Source organism: Ambystoma mexicanum (assembly GCF_040938575.1).
Source record: "Ambystoma mexicanum isolate Mex_15411 chromosome 12 unlocalized genomic scaffold, UKY_AmexF1_1 Mex_chr12_unloc.1, whole genome shotgun sequence".
Taxonomy (NCBI): domain Eukaryota; kingdom Metazoa; phylum Chordata; class Amphibia; order Caudata; family Ambystomatidae; genus Ambystoma; species Ambystoma mexicanum.
The window spans coordinates 15867603-15891042 of NW_027182322.1; the positions used below are offsets into that span (position 1 = coordinate 15867603).

The following is a 23440-nucleotide window of genomic DNA, read 5'->3' on the forward strand; positions in this document are numbered from 1 at the left end:
GTTGCTAGATAGACTGACACCTCTTTCGGATGTCCTTCTGTATTTGCTGGCTAGTGGAAAGCAAAGTGGACCCACCACTCTATAGCTCTGCCGTCATGAGTGTCCCTAGCACACTCGGCAGATGTCGCTTCTCTAGGCAGACAAGCAGTGGAATTCTGCGGAAGGTCAATGGTGCTTCCATTGGTTTTGCCACTAGGCGATCCATTGCAGCCCTAGAATGAAGCATAACCCGCTGAATGCATTCAGGGTGTTCTGCGGTGGGAAAGGTCAGAGGGGGTGATAGTTGGTGAGCGTGCACAGCACCTCAGAATGATACCACTGCCTAGCAGGGGGACCGGTGGAGACACTATTCTCAGCCAATGCCCCTCTGTATGAACGAGTCTGCTTTGTGTCATCCCGGTAAGAGATCAGGCTAACAGGCTTCCAATGAAAAAAGCAGACATCACACTGAAGCATGGTGCACCGTGCATGTCCACAATCATCGGCTCCAAAGAGAAGACGTTCAGCAACAGGATTTAGTATGGCAAAAGACCACATCATCCTAATTCCCATGTACAGGAAAAAGCCCACACTTGAAGAAACATATCATATGGAGATGCCGGGGATCGAACCTCTGGCCTCATACTTCCAAAGCAGGTGCTCTACCACTGAGTTACATCCCCGCTGCCAGCAAGGACCTATGAAATCTACCAGATGCTGGCTGGCTGCTTGGGACTAACAGCGCCCAGAACTGATGGTAACTGTCGAATTTGAGTTTCCAAATGGCGGACTTCATTTTAGAGCCACCTGTTTCTGGTTGTCCATAGAAACATGCAGAAAAGCTGCCCCCCCCCCTGCAATCCCCCTGATCAACTAATGAAAAATATCAATATGTTCAAGGCTTTTGCTTTTAGAAGCCGGAGATAGGCCCCAGCAGCAGAGCTGGTAGGATATTCCAGCTCAAAACTAACAAGTTACAGAACCTGATCAACTTAGGTTGACAACAGAGGTACATCTGTGGCCACATCCAGTGAAAACAAATTATTTTTAAAGCTAGCCATCATATGCTACAAAGGTACAATGGTGGAGCTATACATTCGGAACCAAAACAATCGACTGAAAAGAAACGCAAGGCAATGCCAATCCTTTCACGATTCTGCACGGTTAAAACTGTGGTGTGATGGTACTCTCTGTGCATTTCTATTTGTAGTGATTGTGAAGGCATACAGGATGTTGACACTGGCAGGGACGCAAACCTCACTGATATATTACAGGCAGGTTTGCGATACGGGCACCAGCGTTTTCTCAGACAAATAGATATGAATGTCGATGATCCTATAATCATGGCCCGAGTTGCAGTGTGAAATACAAAATAACCGGGACAAAATCACACTGAAGTTTATGCAAATGGAGATGCCGGGGATTGAACCCGGGACCTCATACATGCGAAGCATGCGCTCTACCACTGAGCTACATCCCCTTGGTGTGCGGTGAGTCTGTCCTGCAGACATCTTTTCCTGGGAGAATTCTTCCGGTCAAAGTATGCTGCCAACTGAAGCACTAGCAAAAGACCAGGGAAAACGGGAGCAAGACTGGAAAAGCACATGGTCACACTGAAGCAGTGTGCATTATGCTTCTCCATAAGAGATGACTTCCAGGGGAAGTATTCCACCAGAGGATTACCGTGCTCAAAGAGCCATCTAGTGGACAGAGACCATATGACAGTCAAAAAAAGGGAAACAATTGGAGATGCCAGGGATTGGACCCGGGGCCTCATACATGCAAAACAAGTGCTCTACCACTGAGCTACATCCCCTCGGTATGCAGTGTGTCTGTCCTGCAGACATAATTTTCAGGGAGAACTCTTCTGGTCAAAACATTCTGCCGAGTGAAGCACTAGCAAAAGAGCAGGGAAAACTGGAGCAAGAATGGAAAACCACATGGTCACACTGAAGCAGTGTGCATTTTGCTTCTCCATAAGAGATGACTTCCAGGGGAAGATTTCCACCAGAGGATTACTGTGCTCAAAGGGCCATCTAGTGGATAGAGATCATTTGACAGTCAAAAAGAGAAACAAGTGGAAATGCCCCGGGTCCTCATACATGCAAAGCATGCGCTCTACAACTGAGCTACATCCCCGCTGAGAGGACACTTCCTCATCACACCTAAAAGCTTCAGGAGGGAGTGGGCTAAGTAAGGAAAGGGGTTTGCAGTAGTGCATATGAAAAAACATGACAACTGCCAAATTACATCTTACTACTTACAATGACAAAGTTAAAGCGCCAGGTCGATCTCATCACGTTGGTGCCTGAGACATCACATAATGTGACACGGCCATCTCGGATAGATGCCCTAGATTTGAGAAGTGTAGTTATGGAGAAAAAATAAATAAATATATATATATATATATATATATGTATGTCTTCAAACACCAAAAATGAGATAGCACCATTTCGCGCAGGAATTCCTCCAGCCGAAAGCCCACAAATGTTGCTAGATAGACTGACACCTCTTTCGGATGTCCTTCTGTATTTGCTGGCTAGTGGAAAGCAAAGTGGACCCACCACTCTATAGCTCTGCCGTCATGAGTGTCCCTAGCACACTCGGCAGATGTCGCTTCTCTAGGCAGACAAGCAGTGGAATTCTGCGGAAGGTCAATGGTGCTTCCATTGGTTTTGCCACTAGGCGATCCATTGCAGCCCTAGAATGAAGCATAACCCGCTGACTGCATTCAGGGTGTTCTGCGGTGGGAAAGGTCAGAGGGGGTGATAGTTGGTGAGCGTGCACAGCACCTCAGAATGATACCACTGCCTAGCAGGGGGACCGGTGGAGACACTATTCTCAGCCAATGCCCCTCTGTCTGAACGAGTCTGCTTTGTGTCATCCCGGTAAGAGATCAGGCTAACAGGCTTCCAATGAAAAAAGCAGACATCACACTGAAGCATGGTGCACCGTGCATGTCCACAATCCTCGGCTCCAAAGAGAAGACGTTCAGCAACAGGATTTAGTATGGCAAAAGACCACATCATCCTAATTCCCATGTACAGGAAAAAGCCCACACTTGAAGAAACATGTCATATGGAGACGCCGGGGATCGAACCTGTGGCCTCATACTTCCAAAGCAGGTGCTCTACCACTGAGTTACATCCCCTCTGCCAGCAAGGACCTATGAAATCTACCAGATGCTGGCTGGCTGCTTGGGACTAACAGCGCCCAGAACTGATGGTAACTGTCGAATTGGAGTTTCCAAATGGCGGACTTCATTTTAGAGCCACCTGTTTCTGGTTGTCCATAGAAACATGCAGAAAAGCTGCCCCCCCCTGCAATCCCCCTGATCAACTAATGAAAAATATCAATATGTTCAAGGCTTTTGCTTTTAGAAGCCGGAGATAGGCCCCAGCAGCAGAGCTGGTAGGATATTCCAGCTCAAAACTAACAAGTTACAGAACCTGATCAACTTAGGTTGACAACAGAGGTACATCTGTGGCCACATCCAGTGAAAACAAATTATTTTTAAAGCTGGCCATCATATGCTACAAAGGTACAATGGTGGAGCTATACATTCGGAACCAAAACAATCGACTGAAAAGAAACGCAAGGCAATGCCAATCCTTTCACGATTCTGCACAGTTAAAACTGTGGTGTGATGGTACTCTCTGTGCATTTCTATTTGTAGTGATTGTGAAGGCATACAGGATGTTGACACTGGCAGGGACGCAAACCTCACTGATATATTACAGGCAGGTTTGCGATACGGGCACCAGCGTTTTCTCAGACAAATAGATATGAATGTCGATGATCCTATAATCATGGCCCGAGTTGCAGTGTGAAATACAAAATAACCGGGACAAAATCACACTGAAGTTTATGCAAATGGAGATGCCGGGGATTGAACCCGGGACCTCATACATGCGAAGCATGCGCTCTACCACTGAGCTACATCCCCTTGGTGTGCGGTGAGTCTGTCCTGCAGACATCTTTTCCTGGGAGAATTCTTCCGGTCAAAGTATGCTGCCAACTGAAGCACTAGCAAAAGACCAGGGAAAACGGGAGCAAGACTGGAAAAGCACATGGTCACACTGAAGCAGTGTGCATTATGCTTCTCCATAAGAGATGACTTCCAGGGGAAGTATTCCACCAGAGGATTACCGTGCTCAAAGAGCCATCTAGTGGACAGAGACCATATGACAGTCAAAAAAAGGGAAACAATTGGAGATGCCAGGGATTGGACCCGGGGCCTCATACATGCAAAACAAGTGCTCTACCACTGAGCTACATCCCCTCGGTATGCAGTGTGTCTGTCCTGCAGACATAATTTTCAGGGAGAACTCTTCTGGTCAAAACATTCTGCCGAGTGAAGCACTAGCAAAAGAGCAGGGAAAACTGGAGCAAGAATGGAAAACCACATGGTCACACTGAAGCAGTGTGCATTTTGCTTCTCCATAAGAGATGACTTCCAGGGGAAGATTTCCACCAGAGGATTACTGTGCTCAAAGGGCCATCTAGTGGATAGAGATCATTTGACAGTCAAAAAGAGAAACAAGTGGAAATGCCCCGGGTCCTCATACATGCAAAGCATGCGCTCTACAACTGAGCTACATCCCCGCTGAGAGGACACTTCCTCATCACACCTAAAAGCTTCAGGAGGGAGTGGGCTAAGTAAGGAAAGGGGTTTGCAGTAGTGCATATGAAAAAACATGACAACTGCCAAATTACATCTTACTACTTACAATGACAAAGTTAAAGCGCCAGGTCGATCTCATCACGTTGGTGCCTGAGACATCACATAATGTGACACGGCCATCTCGGATAGATGCCCCAGATTTGAGAAGTGTAGTTATGGAGAAAAAATAAATAAATATATATATATATATATATATATGTATGTCTTCAAACACCAAAAATGAGATAGCACCATTTCGCGCAGGAATTCCTCCAGCCGAAAGCCCACAAATGTTGCTAGATAGACTGACACCTCTTTCGGATGTCCTTCTGTATTTGCTGGCTAGTGGAAAGCAAAGTGGACCCACCACTCTATAGCTCTGCCGTCATGAGTGTCCCTAGCACACTCGGCAGATGTCGCTTCTCTAGGCAGACAAGCAGTGGAATTCTGCGGAAGGTCAATGGTGCTTCCATTGGTTTTGCCACTAGGCGATCCATTGCAGCCCTAGAATGAAGCATAACCCGCTGAATGCATTCAGGGTGTTCTGCGGTGGGAAAGGTCAGAGGGGGTGATAGTTGGTGAGCGTGCACAGCACCTCAGAATGATACCACTGCCTAGCAGGGGGACCGGTGGAGACACTATTCTCAGCCAATGCCCCTCTGTATGAACGAGTCTGCTTTGTGTCATCCCGGTAAGAGATCAGGCTAACAGGCTTCCAATGAAAAAAGCAGACATCACACTGAAGCATGGTGCACCGTGCATGTCCACAATCATCGGCTCCAAAGAGAAGACGTTCAGCAACAGGATTTAGTATGGCAAAAGACCACATCATCCTAATTCCCATGTACAGGAAAAAGCCCACACTTGAAGAAACATATCATATGGAGATGCCGGGGATCGAACCTCTGGCCTCATACTTCCAAAGCAGGTGCTCTACCACTGAGTTACATCCCCGCTGCCAGCAAGGACCTATGAAATCTACCAGATGCTGGCTGGCTGCTTGGGACTAACAGCGCCCAGAACTGATGGTAACTGTCGAATTTGAGTTTCCAAATGGCGGACTTCATTTTAGAGCCACCTGTTTCTGGTTGTCCATAGAAACATGCAGAAAAGCTGCCCCCCCCCTGCAATCCCCCTGATCAACTAATGAAAAATATCAATATGTTCAAGGCTTTTGCTTTTAGAAGCCGGAGATAGGCCCCAGCAGCAGAGCTGGTAGGATATTCCAGCTCAAAACTAACAAGTTACAGAACCTGATCAACTTAGGTTGACAACAGAGGTACATCTGTGGCCACATCCAGTGAAAACAAATTATTTTTAAAGCTAGCCATCATATGCTACAAAGGTACAATGGTGGAGCTATACATTCGGAACCAAAACAATCGACTGAAAAGAAACGCAAGGCAATGCCAATCCTTTCACGATTCTGCACGGTTAAAACTGTGGTGTGATGGTACTCTCTGTGCATTTCTATTTGTAGTGATTGTGAAGGCATACAGGATGTTGACACTGGCAGGGACGCAAACCTCACTGATATATTACAGGCAGGTTTGCGATACGGGCACCAGCGTTTTCTCAGACAAATAGATATGAATGTCGATGATCCTATAATCATGGCCCGAGTTGCAGTGTGAAATACAAAATAACCGGGACAAAATCGCACTGAAGTTTATGCAAATGGAGATGCCGGGGATTGAACCCGGGACCTCATACATGCGAAGCATGCGCTCTACCACTGAGCTACATCCCCTTGGTGTGCGGTGAGTCTGTCCTGCAGACATCTTTTCCTGGGAGAATTCTTCCGGTCAAAGTATGCTGCCAACTGAAGCACTAGCAAAAGACCAGGGAAAACGGGAGCAAGACTGGAAAAGCACATGGTCACACTGAAGCAGTGTGCATTATGCTTCTCCATAAGAGATGACTTCCAGGGGAAGTATTCCACCAGAGGATTACCGTGCTCAAAGAGCCATCTAGTGGACAGAGACCATATGACAGTCAAAAAAAGGGAAACAATTGGAGATGCCAGGGATTGGACCCGGGGCCTCATACATGCAAAACAAGTGCTCTACCACTGAGCTACATCCCCTCGGTATGCAGTGTGTCTGTCCTGCAGACATAATTTTCAGGGAGAACTCTTCTGGTCAAAACATTCTGCCGAGTGAAGCACTAGCAAAAGAGCAGGGAAAACTGGAGCAAGAATGGAAAACCACATGGTCACACTGAAGCAGTGTGCATTTTGCTTCTCCATAAGAGATGACTTCCAGGGGAAGATTTCCACCAGAGGATTACTGTGCTCAAAGGGCCATCTAGTGGATAGAGATCATTTGACAGTCAAAAAGAGAAACAAGTGGAAATGCCCCGGGTCCTCATACATGCAAAGCATGCGCTCTACAACTGAGCTACATCCCCGCTGAGAGGACACTTCCTCATCACACCTAAAAGCTTCAGGAGGGAGTGGGCTAAGTAAGGAAAGGGGTTTGCAGTAGTGCATATGAAAAAACATGACAACTGCCAAATTACATCTTACTACTTACAATGACAAAGTTAAAGCGCCAGGTCGATCTCATCACGTTGGTGCCTGAGACATCACATAATGTGACACGGCCATCTCGGATAGATGCCCTAGATTTGAGAAGTGTAGTTATGGAGAAAAAATAAATAAATATATATATATATATATATATATGTATGTCTTCAAACACCAAAAATGAGATAGCACCATTTCGCGCAGGAATTCCTCCAGCCGAAAGCCCACAAATGTTGCTAGATAGACTGACACCTCTTTCGGATGTCCTTCTGTATTTGCTGGCTAGTGGAAAGCAAAGTGGACCCACCACTCTATAGCTCTGCCGTCATGAGTGTCCCTAGCACACTCGGCAGATGTCGCTTCTCTAGGCAGACAAGCAGTGGAATTCTGCGGAAGGTCAATGGTGCTTCCATTGGTTTTGCCACTAGGCGATCCATTGCAGCCCTAGAATGAAGCATAACCCGCTGACTGCATTCAGGGTGTTCTGCGGTGGGAAAGGTCAGAGGGGGTGATAGTTGGTGAGCGTGCACAGCACCTCAGAATGATACCACTGCCTAGCAGGGGGACCGGTGGAGACACTATTCTCAGCCAATGCCCCTCTGTCTGAACGAGTCTGCTTTGTGTCATCCCGGTAAGAGATCAGGCTAACAGGCTTCCAATGAAAAAAGCAGACATCACACTGAAGCATGGTGCACCGTGCATGTCCACAATCCTCGGCTCCAAAGAGAAGACGTTCAGCAACAGGATTTAGTATGGCAAAAGACCACATCATCCTAATTCCCATGTACAGGAAAAAGCCCACACTTGAAGAAACATGTCATATGGAGACGCCGGGGATCGAACCTGTGGCCTCATACTTCCAAAGCAGGTGCTCTACCACTGAGTTACATCCCCGCTGCCAGCAAGGACCTATGAAATCTACCAGATGCTGGCTGGCTGCTTGGGACTAACAGCGCCCAGAACTGATGGTAACTGTCGAATTGGAGTTTCCAAATGGCGGACTTCATTTTAGAGCCACCTGTTTCTGGTTGTCCATAGAAACATGCAGAAAAGCTGCCCCCCCCTGCAATCCCCCTGATCAACTAATGAAAAATATCAATATGTTCAAGGCTTTTGCTTTTAGAAGCCGGAGATAGGCCCCAGCAGCAGAGCTGGTAGGATATTCCAGCTCAAAACTAACAAGTTACAGAACCTGATCAACTTAGGTTGACAACAGAGGTACATCTGTGGCCACATCCAGTGAAAACAAATTATTTTTAAAGCTGGCCATCATATGCTACAAAGGTACAATGGTGGAGCTATACATTCGGAACCAAAACAATCGACTGAAAAGAAACGCAAGGCAATGCCAATCCTTTCACGATTCTGCACAGTTAAAACTGTGGTGTGATGGTACTCTCTGTGCATTTCTATTTGTAGTGATTGTGAAGGCATACAGGATGTTGACACTGGCAGGGACGCAAACCTCACTGATATATTACAGGCAGGTTTGCGATACGGGCACCAGCGTTTTCTCAGACAAATAGATATGAATGTCGATGATCCTATAATCATGGCCCGAGTTGCAGTGTGAAATACAAAATAACCGGGACAAAATCACACTGAAGTTTATGCAAATGGAGATGCCGGGGATTGAACCCGGGACCTCATACATGCGAAGCATGCGCTCTACCACTGAGCTACATCCCCTTGGTGTGCGGTGAGTCTGTCCTGCAGACATCTTTTCCTGGGAGAATTCTTCCGGTCAAAGTATGCTGCCAACTGAAGCACTAGCAAAAGACCAGGGAAAACGGGAGCAAGACTGGAAAAGCACATGGTCACACTGAAGCAGTGTGCATTATGCTTCTCCATAAGAGATGACTTCCAGGGGAAGTATTCCACCAGAGGATTACCGTGCTCAAAGAGCCATCTAGTGGACAGAGACCATATGACAGTCAAAAAAAGGGAAACAATTGGAGATGCCAGGGATTGGACCCGGGGCCTCATACATGCAAAACAAGTGCTCTACCACTGAGCTACATCCCCTCGGTATGCAGTGTGTCTGTCCTGCAGACATAATTTTCAGGGAGAACTCTTCTGGTCAAAACATTCTGCCGAGTGAAGCACTAGCAAAAGAGCAGGGAAAACTGGAGCAAGAATGGAAAACCACATGGTCACACTGAAGCAGTGTGCATTTTGCTTCTCCATAAGAGATGACTTCCAGGGGAAGATTTCCACCAGAGGATTACTGTGCTCAAAGGGCCATCTAGTGGATAGAGATCATTTGACAGTCAAAAAGAGAAACAAGTGGAAATGCCCCGGGTCCTCATACATGCAAAGCATGCGCTCTACAACTGAGCTACATCCCCGCTGAGAGGACACTTCCTCATCACACCTAAAAGCTTCAGGAGGGAGTGGGCTAAGTAAGGAAAGGGGTTTGCAGTAGTGCATATGAAAAAACATGACAACTGCCAAATTACATCTTACTACTTACAATGACAAAGTTAAAGCGCCAGGTCGATCTCATCACGTTGGTGCCTGAGACATCACATAATGTGACACGGCCATCTCGGATAGATGCCCCAGATTTGAGAAGTGTAGTTATGGAGAAAAAATAAATAAATATATATATATATATATATATATGTATGTCTTCAAACACCAAAAATGAGATAGCACCATTTCGCGCAGGAATTCCTCCAGCCGAAAGCCCACAAATGTTGCTAGATAGACTGACACCTCTTTCGGATGTCCTTCTGTATTTGCTGGCTAGTGGAAAGCAAAGTGGACCCACCACTCTATAGCTCTGCCGTCATGAGTGTCCCTAGCACACTCGGCAGATGTCGCTTCTCTAGGCAGACAAGCAGTGGAATTCTGCGGAAGGTCAATGGTGCTTCCATTGGTTTTGCCACTAGGCGATCCATTGCAGCCCTAGAATGAAGCATAACCCGCTGAATGCATTCAGGGTGTTCTGCGGTGGGAAAGGTCAGAGGGGGTGATAGTTGGTGAGCGTGCACAGCACCTCAGAATGATACCACTGCCTAGCAGGGGGACCGGTGGAGACACTATTCTCAGCCAATGCCCCTCTGTATGAACGAGTCTGCTTTGTGTCATCCCGGTAAGAGATCAGGCTAACAGGCTTCCAATGAAAAAAGCAGACATCACACTGAAGCATGGTGCACCGTGCATGTCCACAATCATCGGCTCCAAAGAGAAGACGTTCAGCAACAGGATTTAGTATGGCAAAAGACCACATCATCCTAATTCCCATGTACAGGAAAAAGCCCACACTTGAAGAAACATATCATATGGAGATGCCGGGGATCGAACCTCTGGCCTCATACTTCCAAAGCAGGTGCTCTACCACTGAGTTACATCCCCGCTGCCAGCAAGGACCTATGAAATCTACCAGATGCTGGCTGGCTGCTTGGGACTAACAGCGCCCAGAACTGATGGTAACTGTCGAATTTGAGTTTCCAAATGGCGGACTTCATTTTAGAGCCACCTGTTTCTGGTTGTCCATAGAAACATGCAGAAAAGCTGCCCCCCCCCTGCAATCCCCCTGATCAACTAATGAAAAATATCAATATGTTCAAGGCTTTTGCTTTTAGAAGCCGGAGATAGGCCCCAGCAGCAGAGCTGGTAGGATATTCCAGCTCAAAACTAACAAGTTACAGAACCTGATCAACTTAGGTTGACAACAGAGGTACATCTGTGGCCACATCCAGTGAAAACAAATTATTTTTAAAGCTAGCCATCATATGCTACAAAGGTACAATGGTGGAGCTATACATTCGGAACCAAAACAATCGACTGAAAAGAAACGCAAGGCAATGCCAATCCTTTCACGATTCTGCACGGTTAAAACTGTGGTGTGATGGTACTCTCTGTGCATTTCTATTTGTAGTGATTGTGAAGGCATACAGGATGTTGACACTGGCAGGGACGCAAACCTCACTGATATATTACAGGCAGGTTTGCGATACGGGCACCAGCGTTTTCTCAGACAAATAGATATGAATGTCGATGATCCTATAATCATGGCCCGAGTTGCAGTGTGAAATACAAAATAACCGGGACAAAATCGCACTGAAGTTTATGCAAATGGAGATGCCGGGGATTGAACCCGGGACCTCATACATGCGAAGCATGCGCTCTACCACTGAGCTACATCCCCTTGGTGTGCGGTGAGTCTGTCCTGCAGACATCTTTTCCTGGGAGAATTCTTCCGGTCAAAGTATGCTGCCAACTGAAGCACTAGCAAAAGACCAGGGAAAACGGGAGCAAGACTGGAAAAGCACATGGTCACACTGAAGCAGTGTGCATTATGCTTCTCCATAAGAGATGACTTCCAGGGGAAGTATTCCACCAGAGGATTACCGTGCTCAAAGAGCCATCTAGTGGACAGAGACCATATGACAGTCAAAAAAAGGGAAACAATTGGAGATGCCAGGGATTGGACCCGGGGCCTCATACATGCAAAACAAGTGCTCTACCACTGAGCTACATCCCCTCGGTATGCAGTGTGTCTGTCCTGCAGACATAATTTTCAGGGAGAACTCTTCTGGTCAAAACATTCTGCCGAGTGAAGCACTAGCAAAAGAGCAGGGAAAACTGGAGCAAGAATGGAAAACCACATGGTCACACTGAAGCAGTGTGCATTTTGCTTCTCCATAAGAGATGACTTCCAGGGGAAGATTTCCACCAGAGGATTACTGTGCTCAAAGGGCCATCTAGTGGATAGAGATCATTTGACAGTCAAAAAGAGAAACAAGTGGAAATGCCCCGGGTCCTCATACATGCAAAGCATGCGCTCTACAACTGAGCTACATCCCCGCTGAGAGGACACTTCCTCATCACACCTAAAAGCTTCAGGAGGGAGTGGGCTAAGTAAGGAAAGGGGTTTGCAGTAGTGCATATGAAAAAACATGACAACTGCCAAATTACATCTTACTACTTACAATGACAAAGTTAAAGCGCCAGGTCGATCTCATCACGTTGGTGCCTGAGACATCACATAATGTGACACGGCCATCTCGGATAGATGCCCCAGATTTGAGAAGTGTAGTTATGGAGAAAAAATAAATAAATATATATATATATATATATATATGTCTTCAAACACCAAAAATGAGATAGCACCATTTCGCGCAGGAATTCCTCCAGCCGAAAGCCCACAAATGTTGCTAGATAGACTGACACCTCTTTCGGATGTCCTTCTGTATTTGCTGGCTAGTGGAAAGCAAAGTGGACCCACCACTCTATAGCTCTGCCGTCATGAGTGTCCCTAGCACACTCGGCAGATGTCGCTTCTCTAGGCAGACAAGCAGTGGAATTCTGCGGAAGGTCAATGGTGCTTCCATTGGTTTTGCCACTAGGCGATCCATTGCAGCCCTAGAATGAAGCATAACCCGCTGAATGCATTCAGGGTGTTCTGCGGTGGGAAAGGTCAGAGGGGGTGATAGTTGGTGAGCGTGCACAGCACCTCAGAATGATACCACTGCCTAGCAGGGGGACCGGTGGAGACACTATTCTCAGCCAATGCCCCTCTGTCTGAACGAGTCTGCTTTGTGTCATCCCGGTAAGAGATCAGGCTAACAGGCTTCCAATGAAAAAAGCAGACATCACACTGAAGCATGGTGCACCGTGCATGTCCACAATCATCGGCTCCAAAGAGAAGACGTTCAGCAACAGGATTTAGTATGGCAAAAGACCACATCATCCTAATTCCCATGTACAGGAAAAAGCCCACACTTGAAGAAACATGTCATATGGAGACGCCGGGGATCGAACCTGTGGCCTCATACTTCCAAAGCAGGTGCTCTACCACTGAGTTACATCCCCGCTGCCAGCAAGGACCTATGAAATCTACCAGATGCTGGCTGGCTGCTTGGGACTAACAGCGCCCAGAACTGATGGTAACTGTCGAATTGGAGTTTCCAAATGGCGGACTTCATTTTAGAGCCACCTGTTTCTGGTTGTCCATAGAAACATGCAGAAAAGCTGCCCCCCCCTGCAATCCCCCTGATCAACTAATGAAAAATATCAATATGTTCAAGGCTTTTGCTTTTAGAAGCCGGAGATAGGCCCCAGCAGCAGAGCTGGTAGGATATTCCAGCTCAAAACTAACAAGTTACAGAACCTGATCAACTTAGGTTGACAACAGAGGTACATCTGTGGCCACATCCAGTGAAAACAAATTATTTTTAAAGCTGGCCATCATATGCTACAAAGGTACAATGGTGGAGCTATACATTCGGAACCAAAACAATCGACTGAAAAGAAACGCAAGGCAATGCCAATCCTTTCACGATTCTGCACAGTTAAAACTGTGGTGTGATGGTACTCTCTGTGCATTTCTATTTGTAGTGATTGTGAAGGCATACAGGATGTTGACACTGGCAGGGACGCAAACCTCACTGATATATTACAGGCAGGTTTGCGATACGGGCACCAGCGTTTTCTCAGACAAATAGATATGAATGTCGATGATCCTATAATCATGGCCCGAGTTGCAGTGTGAAATACAAAATAACCGGGACAAAATCACACTGAAGTTTATGCAAATGGAGGTGCCGGGGATTGAACCCGGGACCTCATACATGCGAAGCATGCGCTCTACCACTGAGCTACATCCCCTTGGTGTGCCGTGAGTCTGTCCTGCAGACATCTTTTCCTGGGAGAATTCTTCCGGTCAAAGTATGCTGCCAACTGAAGCACTAGCAAAAGACCAGGGAAAACGGGAGCAAGACTGGAAAAGCACATGGTCACACTGAAGCAGTGTGCATTATGCTTCTCCATAAGAGATGACTTCCAGGGGAAGTATTCCACCAGAGGATTACCGTGCTCAAAGAGCCATCTAGTGGACAGAGACCATATGACAGTCAAAAAAAGGGAAACAATTGGAGATGCCAGGGATTGGACCCGGGGCCTCATACATGCAAAACAAGTGCTCTACCACTGAGCTACATCCCCTCGGTATGCAGTGTGTCTGTCCTGCAGACATAATTTTCAGGGAGAACTCTTCTGGTCAAAACATTCTGCCGAGTGAAGCACTAGCAAAAGAGCAGGGAAAACTGGAGCAAGAATGGAAAACCACATGGTCACACTGAAGCAGTGTGCATTTTGCTTCTCCATAAGAGATGACTTCCAGGGGAAGATTTCCACCAGAGGATTACTGTGCTCAAAGGGCCATCTAGTGGATAGAGATCATTTGACAGTCAAAAAGAGAAACAAGTGGAAATGCCCCGGGTCCTCATACATGCAAAGCATGCGCTCTACAACTGAGCTACATCCCCGCTGAGAGGACACTTCCTCATCACACCTAAAAGCTTCAGGAGGGAGTAGGCTAAGTAAGGAAAGGGGTTTGCAGTAGTGCATATGAAAAAACATGACAACTGCCAAATTACATCTTACTACTTACAATGACAAAGTTAAAGCGCCAGGTCGATCTCATCACGTTGGTGCCTGAGACATCACATAATGTGACACGGCCATCTCGGATAGATGCCCCAGATTTGAGAAGTGTAGTTATGGAGAAAAAATAAATATATATATATATATATATATATATGTATGTCTTCAAACACCAAAAATGAGATAGCACCATTTCGCGCAGGAATTCCTCCAGCCGAAAGCCCACAAATGTTGCTAGATAGACTGACACCTCTTTCGGATGTCCTTCTGTATTTGCTGGCTAGTGGAAAGCAAAGTGGACCCACCACTCTATAGCTCTGCCGTCATGAGTGTCCCTAGCACACTCGGCAGATGTCGCTTCTCTAGGCAGACAAGCAGTGGAATTCTGCGGAAGGTCAATGGTGCTTCCATTGGTTTTGCCACTAGGCGATCCATTGCAGCCCTAGAATGAAGCATAACCCGCTGAATGCATTCAGGGTGTTCTGCGGTGGGAAAGGTCAGAGGGGGTGATAGTTGGTGAGCGTGCACAGCACCTCAGAATGATACCACTGCCTAGCAGGGGGACCGGTGGAGACACTATTCTCAGCCAATGCCCCTCTGTATGAACGAGTCTGCTTTGTGTCATCCCGGTAAGAGATCAGGCTAACAGGCTTCCAATGAAAAAAGCAGACATCACACTGAAGCATGGTGCACCGTGCATGTCCACAATCATCGGCTCCAAAGAGAAGACGTTCAGCAACAGGATTTAGTATGGCAAAAGACCACATCATCCTAATTCCCAAGTACAGGAAAAAGCCCACACTTGAAGAAACATATCATATGGAGATGCCGGGGATCGAACCTGTGGCCTCATACTTCCAAAGCAGGTGCTCTACCACTGAGTTACATCCCCGCTGCCAGCAAGGACCTATGAAATCTACCAGATGCTGGCTGGCTGCTTGGGACTAACAGCGCCCAGAACTGATGGTAACTGTCGAATTTGAGTTTCCAAATGGCGGACTTCATTTTAGAGCCACCTGTTTCTGGTTGTCCATAGAAACATGCAGAAAAGCTGCCCCCCCCCTGCAATCCCCCTGATCAACTAATGAAAAATATCAATATGTTCAAGGCTTTTGCTTTTAGAAGCCGGAGATAGGCCCCAGCAGCAGAGCTGGTAGGATATTCCAGCTCAAAACTAACAAGTTACAGAACCTGATCAACTTAGGTTGACAACAGAGGTACATCTGTGGCCACATCCAGTGAAAACAAATTATTTTTAAAGCTAGCCATCATATGCTACAAAGGTACAATGGTGGAGCTATACATTCGGAACCAAAACAATCGACTGAAAAGAAACGCAAGGCAATGCCAATCCTTTCACGATTCTGCACGGTTAAAACTGTGGTGTGATGGTACTCTCTGTGCATTTCTATTTGTAGTGATTGTGAAGGCATACAGGATGTTGACACTGGCAGGGACGCAAACCTCACTGATATATTACAGGCAGGTTTGCGATACGGGCACCAGCGTTTTCTCAGACAAATAGATATGAATGTCGATGATCCTATAATCATGGCCCGAGTTGCAGTGTGAAATACAAAATAACCGGGACAAAATCACACTGAAGTTTATGCAAATGGAGATGCCGGGGATTGAACCCGGGACCTCATACATGCGAAGCATGCGCTCTACCACTGAGCTACATCCCCTTGGTGTGCGGTGAGTCTGTCCTGCAGACATCTTTTCCTGGGAGAATTCTTCCGGTCAAAGTATGCTGCCAACTGAAGCACTAGCAAAAGACCAGGGAAAACGGGAGCAAGACTGGAAAAGCACATGGTCACACTGAAGCAGTGTGCATTATGCTTCTCCATAAGAGATGACTTCCAGGGGAAGTATTCCACCAGAGGATTACCGTGCTCAAAGAGCCATCTAGTGGACAGAGACCATATGACAGTCAAAAAAAGGGAAACAATTGGAGATGCCAGGGATTGGACCCGGGGCCTCATACATGCAAAACAAGTGCTCTACCACTGAGCTACATCCCCTCGGTATGCAGTGTGTCTGTCCTGCAGACATAATTTTCAGGGAGAACTCTTCTGGTCAAAACATTCTGCCGAGTGAAGCACTAGCAAAAGAGCAGGGAAAACTGGAGCAAGAATGGAAAACCACATGGTCACACTGAAGCAGTGTGCATTTTGCTTCTCCATAAGAGATGACTTCCAGGGGAAGATTTCCACCAGAGGATTACTGTGCTCAAAGGGCCATCTAGTGGATAGAGATCATTTGACAGTCAAAAAGAGAAACAAGTGGAAATGCCCCGGGTCCTCATACATGCAAAGCATGCGCTCTACAACTGAGCTACATCCCCGCTGAGAGGACACTTCCTCATCACACCTAAAAGCTTCAGGAGGGAGTGGGCTAAGTAAGGAAAGGGGTTTGCAGTAGTGCATATGAAAAAACATGACAACTGCCAAATTACATCTTACTACTTACAATGACAAAGTTAAAGCGCCAGGTCGATCTCATCACGTTGGTGCCTGAGACATCACATAATGTGACACGGCCATCTCGGATAGATGCCCCAGATTTGAGAAGTGTAGTTATGGAGAAAAAATAAATAAATATATATATATATATATATATATATGTATGTCTTCAAACACCAAAAATGAGATAGCACCATTTCGCGCAGGAATTCCTCCAGCCGAAAGCCCACAAATGTTGCTAGATAGACTGACACCTCTTTCGGATGTCCTTCTGTATTTGCTGGCTAGTGGAAAGCAAAGTGGACCCACCACTCTATAGCTCTGCCGTCATGAGTGTCCCTAGCACACTCGGCAGATGTCGCTTCTCTAGGCAGACAAGCAGTGGAATTCTGCGGAAGGTCAATGGTGCTTCCATTGGTTTTGCCACTAGGCGATCCATTGCAGCCCTAGAATGAAGCATAACCCGCTGAATGCATTCAGGGTGTTCTGCGGTGGGAAAGGTCAGAGGGGGTGATAGTTGGTGAGCGTGCACAGCACCTCAGAATGATACCACTGCCTAGCAGGGGGACCGGTGGAGACACTATTCTCAGCCAATGCCCCTCTGTCTGAACGAGTCTGCTTTGTGTCATCCCGGTAAGAGATCAGGCTAACAGGCTTCCAATGAAAAAAGCAGACATCACACTGAAGCATGGTGCACCGTGCATGTCCACAATCATCGGCTCCAAAGAGAAGACGTTCAGCAACAGGATTTAGTATGGCAAAAGACCACATCATCCTAATTCCCATGTACAGGAAAAAGCCCACACTTGAAGAAACATGTCATATGGAGACGCCGGGGATCGAACCTGTGGCCTCATACTTCCAAAGCAGGTGCTCTACCACTGAGTTACATCCCCGCTGCCAGCAAGGACCTATGAAATCTACCAGATGCTGGCTGGCTGCTTGGGACTAACAGCGCCCAGAACTGATGGTAACTGTCGAATTGGAGTTTCCAAATGGCGGACTTCATTTTAGAGCCACCTGTTTCTGGTTGTCCATAGAAACATGCAGAAAAGCTGCCCCCCCCTGCAATCCCCCTGATCAACTAATGAAAAATATCAATATGTTCAAGGCTTTTGCTTTTAGAAGCCGGAGATAGGCCCCAGCAGCAGAGCTGGTAGGATATTCCAGCTCAAAACTAACAAGTTACAGAACCTGATCAACTTAGGTTGACAACAGAGGTACATCTGTGGCCACATCCAGTGAAAACAAATTATTTTTAAAGCTAGCCATCATATGCTACAAAGGTACAATGGTGGAGCTATACATTCGGAACCAAAACAATCGACTGAAAAGAAACGCAAGGCAATGCCAATCCTTTCACGATTCTGCACAGTTAAAACTGTGGTGTGATGGTACTCTCTGTGCATTTCTATTTGTAGTGATTGTGAAGGCATACAGGATGTTGACACTGGCAGGGACGCAAACCTCACTGATATATTACAGGCAGGTTTGCGATACGGGCACCAGCGTTTTCTCAGACAAATAGATATGAATGTCGATGATCCTATAATCATGGCCCGAGTTGCAGTGTGAAATACAAAATAACCGGGACAAAATCACACTGAAGTTTATGCAAATGGAGGTGCCGGAGATTGAACCCGGGACCTCATACATGCGAAGCATGCGCTCTACCACTGAGCTACATCCCCTTGGTGTGCGGTGAGTCTGTCCTGCAGACATCTTTTCCTGGGAGAATTCTTCCGGTCAAAGTATGCTGCCAACTGAAGCACTAGCAAAAGACCAGGGAAAACGGGAGCAAGACTGGAAAAGCACATGGTCACACTGAAGCAGTGTGCATTATGCTTCTCCATAAGAGATGACTTCCAGGGGAAGTATTCCACCAGAGGATTACCGTGCTCAAAGAGCCATCTAGTGGACAGAGACCATATGACAGTCAAAAAAAGGGAAACAATTGGAGATGCCAGGGATTGGACCCGGGGCCTCATACATGCAAAACAAGTGCTCTACCACTGAGCTACATCCCCTCGGTATGCAGTGTGTCTGTCCTGCAGACATAATTTTCAGGGAGAACTCTTCTGGTCAAAACATTCTGCCGAGTGAAGCACTAGCAAAAGAGCAGGGAAAACTGGAGCAAGAATGGAAAACCACATGGTCACACTGAAGCAGTGTGCATTTTGCTTCTCCATAAGAGATGACTTCCAGGGGAAGATTTCCACCAGAGGATTACTGTGCTCAAAGGGCCATCTAGTGGATAGAGATCATTTGACAGTCAAAAAGAGAAACAAGTGGAAATGCCCCGGGTCCTCATACATGCAAAGCATGCGCTCTACAACTGAGCTACATCCCCGCTGAGAGGACACTTCCTCATCACACCTAAAAGCTTCAGGAGGGAGTGGGCTAAGTAAGGAAAGGGGTTTGCAGTAGTGCATATGAAAAAACATGACAACTGCCAAATTACATCTTACTACTTACAATGACAAAGTTAAAGCGCCAGGTCGATCTCATCACGTTGGTGCCTGAGACATCACATAATGTGACACGGCCATCTCGGATAGATGCCCCAGATTTGAGAAGTGTAGTTATGGAGAAAAAATAAATAAATATATATATATATATATATATATATATATATGTATGTCTTCAAACACCAAAAATGAGATAGCACCATTTCGCGCAGGAATTCCTCCAGCCGAAAGCCCACAAATGTTGCTAGATAGACTGACACCTCTTTCGGATGTCCTTCTGTATTTGCTGGCTAGTGGAAAGCAAAGTGGACCCACCACTCTATAGCTCTGCCGTCATGAGTGTCCCTAGCACACTCGGCAGATGTCGCTTCTCTAGGCAGACAAGCAGTGGAATTCTGCGGAAGGTCAATGGTGCTTCCATTGGTTTTGCCACTAGGCGATCCATTGCAGCCCTAGAATGAAGCATAACCCGCTGAATGCATTCAGGGTGTTCTGCGGTGGGAAAGGTCAGAGGGGGTGATAGTTGGTGAGCGTGCACAGCACCTCAGAATGATACCACTGCCTAGCAGGGGGACCGGTGGAGACACTATTCTCAGCCAATGCCCCTCTGTATGAACGAGTCTGCTTTGTGTCATCCCGGTAAGAGATCAGGCTAACAGGCTTCCAATGAAAAAAGCAGACATCACACTGAAGCATGGTGCACCGTGCATGTCCACAATCATCGGCTCCAAAGAGAAGACGTTCAGCAACAGGATTTAGTATGGCAAAAGACCACATCATCCTAATTCCCATGTACAGGAAAAAGCCCACACTTGAAGAAACATATCATATGGAGATGCCGGGGATCGAACCTGTGGCCTCATACGTCCAAAGCAGGTGCTCTACCACTGAGTTACATCCCCGCTGCCAGCAAGGACCTATGAAATCTACCAGATGCTGGCTGGCTGCTTGGGACTAACAGCGCCCAGAACTGATGGTAACTGTCGAATTTGAGTTTCCAAATGGCGGACTTCATTTTAGAGCCACCTGTTTCTGGTTGTCCATAGAAACATGCAGAAAAGCTGCCCCCCCCCCTGCAATCCCCCTGATCAACTAATGAAAAATATCAATATGTTCAAGGCTTTTGCTTTTAGAAGCCGGAGATAGGCCCCAGCAGCAGAGCTGGTAGGATATTCCAGCTCAAAACTAACAAGTTACAGAACCTGATCAACTTAGGTTGACAACAGAGGTACATCTGTGGCCACATCCAGTGAAAACAAATTATTTTTAAAGCTAGCCATCATATGCTACAAAGGTACAATGGTGGAGCTATACATTCGGAACCAAAACAATCGACTGAAAAGAAACGCAAGGCAATGCCAATCCTTTCACGATTCTGCACGGTTAAAACTGTGGTGTGATGGTACTCTCTGTGCATTTCTATTTGTAGTGATTGTGAAGGCATACAGGATGTTGACACTGGCAGGGACGCAAACCTCACTGATATATTACAGGCAGGTTTGCGATACGGGCACCAGCGTTTTCTCAGACAAATAGATATGAATGTCGATGATCCTATAATCATGGCCCGAGTTGCAGTGTGAAATACAAAATAACCGGGACAAAATCACACTGAAGTTTATGCAAATGGAGATGCCGGGGATTGAACCCGGGACCTCATACATGCGAAGCATGCGCTCTACCACTGAGCTACATCCCCTTGGTGTGCGGTGAGTCTGTCCTGCAGACATCTTTTCCTGGGAGAATTCTTCCGGTCAAAGTATGCTGCCAACTGAAGCACTAGCAAAAGACCAGGGAAAACGGGAGCAAGACTGGAAAAGCACATGGTCACACTGAAGCAGTGTGCATTATGCTTCTCCATAAGAGATGACTTCCAGGGGAAGTATTCCACCAGAGGATTACCGTGCTCAAAGAGCCATCTAGTGGACAGAGACCATATGACAGTCAAAAAAAGGGAAACAATTGGAGATGCCAGGGATTGGACCCGGGGCCTCATACATGCAAAACAAGTGCTCTACCACTGAGCTACATCCCCTCGGTATGCAGTGTGTCTGTCCTGCAGACATAATTTTCAGGGAGAACTCTTCTGGTCAAAACATTCTGCCGAGTGAAGCACTAGCAAAAGAGCAGGGAAAACTGGAGCAAGAATGGAAAACCACATGGTCACACTGAAGCAGTGTGCATTTTGCTTCTCCATAAGAGATGACTTCCAGGGGAAGATTTCCACCAGAGGATTACTGTGCTCAAAGGGCCATCTAGTGGATAGAGATCATTTGACAGTCAAAAAGAGAAACAAGTGGAAATGCCCCGGGTCCTCATACATGCAAAGCATGCGCTCTACAACTGAGCTACATCCCCGCTGAGAGGACACTTCCTCATCACACCTAAAAGCTTCAGGAGGGAGTGGGCTAAGTAAGGAAAGGGGTTTGCAGTAGTGCATATGAAAAAACATGACAACTGCCAAATTACATCTTACTACTTACAATGACAAAGTTAAAGCGCCAGGTCGATCTCATCACGTTGGTGCCTGAGACATCACATAATGTGACACGGCCATCTCGGATAGATGCCCCAGATTTGAGAAGTGTAGTTATGGAGAAAAAATAAATAAATATATATATATATATATATATATATATATATATATGTATGTCTTCAAACACCAAAAATGAGATAGCACCATTTCGCGCAGGAATTCCTCCAGCCGAAAGCCCACAAATGTTGCTAGATAGACTGACACCTCTTTCGGATGTCCTTCTGTATTTGCTGGCTAGTGGAAAGCAAAGTGGACCCACCACTCTATAGCTCTGCCGTCATGAGTGTCCCTAGCACACTCGGCAGATGTCGCTTCTCTAGGCAGACAAGCAGTGGAATTCTGCGGAAGGTCAATGGTGCTTCCATTGGTTTTGCCACTAGGCGATCCATTGCAGCCCTAGAATGAAGCATAACCCGCTGAATGCATTCAGGGTGTTCTGCGGTGGGAAAGGTCAGAGGGGGTGATAGTTGGTGAGCGTGCACAGCACCTCAGAATGATACCACTGCCTAGCAGGGGGACCGGTGGAGACACTATTCTCAGCCAATGCCCCTCTGTCTGAACGAGTCTGCTTTGTGTCATCCCGGTAAGAGATCAGGCTAACAGGCTTCCAATGAAAAAAGCAGACATCACACTGAAGCATGGTGCACCGTGCATGTCCACAATCATCGGCTCCAAAGAGAAGACGTTCAGCAACAGGATTTAGTATGGCAAAAGACCACATCATCCTAATTCCCATGTACAGGAAAAAGCCCACACTTGAAGAAACATGTCATATGGAGACGCCGGGGATCGAACCTGTGGCCTCATACTTCCAAAGCAGGTGCTCTACCACTGAGTTACATCCCCGCTGCCAGCAAGGACCTATGAAATCTACCAGATGCTGGCTGGCTGCTTGGGACTAACAGCGCCCAGAACTGATGGTAACTGTCGAATTGGAGTTTCCAAATGGCGGACTTCATTTTAGAGCCACCTGTTTCTGGTTGTCCATAGAAACATGCAGAAAAGCTGCCCCCCCCTGCAATCCCCCTGATCAACTAATGAAAAATATCAATATGTTCAAGGCTTTTGCTTTTAGAAGCCGGAGATAGGCCCCAGCAGCAGAGCTGGTAGGATATTCCAGCTCAAAACTAACAAGTTACAGAACCTGATCAACTTAGGTTGACAACAGAGGTACATCTGTGGCCACATCCAGTGAAAACAAATTATTTTTAAAGCTAGCCATCATATGCTACAAAGGTACAATGGTGGAGCTATACATTCGGAACCAAAACAATCGACTGAAAAGAAACGCAAGGCAATGCCAATCCTTTCACGATTCTGCACAGTTAAAACTGTGGTGTGATGGTACTCTCTGTGCATTTCTATTTGTAGTGATTGTGAAGGCATACAGGATGTTGACACTGGCAG

At 46.6% G+C, this 23440-nt stretch overlaps 9 non-coding genes across 9 annotated transcripts; all 9 read right to left on the reverse strand.

Moving 5' to 3' along the window:
- Nucleotides 1-1387: 1387 nt before the first annotated feature.
- TRNAA-CGC (transfer RNA alanine (anticodon CGC)) lies at nt 1388-1459 on the reverse strand. Its single transcript has one exon. It is a non-coding gene; the product is annotated as a tRNA-Ala (tRNA).
- A 2394-nt stretch (nt 1460-3853) lies between these two features.
- Nucleotides 3854-3925, reverse strand: TRNAA-CGC (transfer RNA alanine (anticodon CGC)). Its single transcript has one exon. It is a non-coding gene; the product is annotated as a tRNA-Ala (tRNA).
- Nucleotides 3926-6320: 2395 nt separating this feature from the next.
- TRNAA-CGC (transfer RNA alanine (anticodon CGC)) lies at nt 6321-6392 on the reverse strand. Its single transcript has one exon. It is a non-coding gene; the product is annotated as a tRNA-Ala (tRNA).
- A 2394-nt stretch (nt 6393-8786) lies between these two features.
- Nucleotides 8787-8858, reverse strand: TRNAA-CGC (transfer RNA alanine (anticodon CGC)). Its single transcript has one exon. It is a non-coding gene; the product is annotated as a tRNA-Ala (tRNA).
- Nucleotides 8859-11253: 2395 nt separating this feature from the next.
- On the reverse strand, nt 11254-11325 carry TRNAA-CGC (transfer RNA alanine (anticodon CGC)). Its single transcript has one exon. It is a non-coding gene; the product is annotated as a tRNA-Ala (tRNA).
- Nucleotides 11326-13715: 2390 nt separating this feature from the next.
- Nucleotides 13716-13787, reverse strand: TRNAA-CGC (transfer RNA alanine (anticodon CGC)). Its single transcript has one exon. It is a non-coding gene; the product is annotated as a tRNA-Ala (tRNA).
- A 2393-nt stretch (nt 13788-16180) lies between these two features.
- TRNAA-CGC (transfer RNA alanine (anticodon CGC)) lies at nt 16181-16252 on the reverse strand. The gene has a single exon. It is a non-coding gene; the product is annotated as a tRNA-Ala (tRNA).
- Nucleotides 16253-18648: 2396 nt separating this feature from the next.
- TRNAA-CGC (transfer RNA alanine (anticodon CGC)) lies at nt 18649-18720 on the reverse strand. Its single transcript has one exon. It is a non-coding gene; the product is annotated as a tRNA-Ala (tRNA).
- A 2404-nt stretch (nt 18721-21124) lies between these two features.
- On the reverse strand, nt 21125-21196 carry TRNAA-CGC (transfer RNA alanine (anticodon CGC)). The gene has a single exon. It is a non-coding gene; the product is annotated as a tRNA-Ala (tRNA).
- Between the last annotated feature and the right edge of the window lie 2244 nt (nt 21197-23440).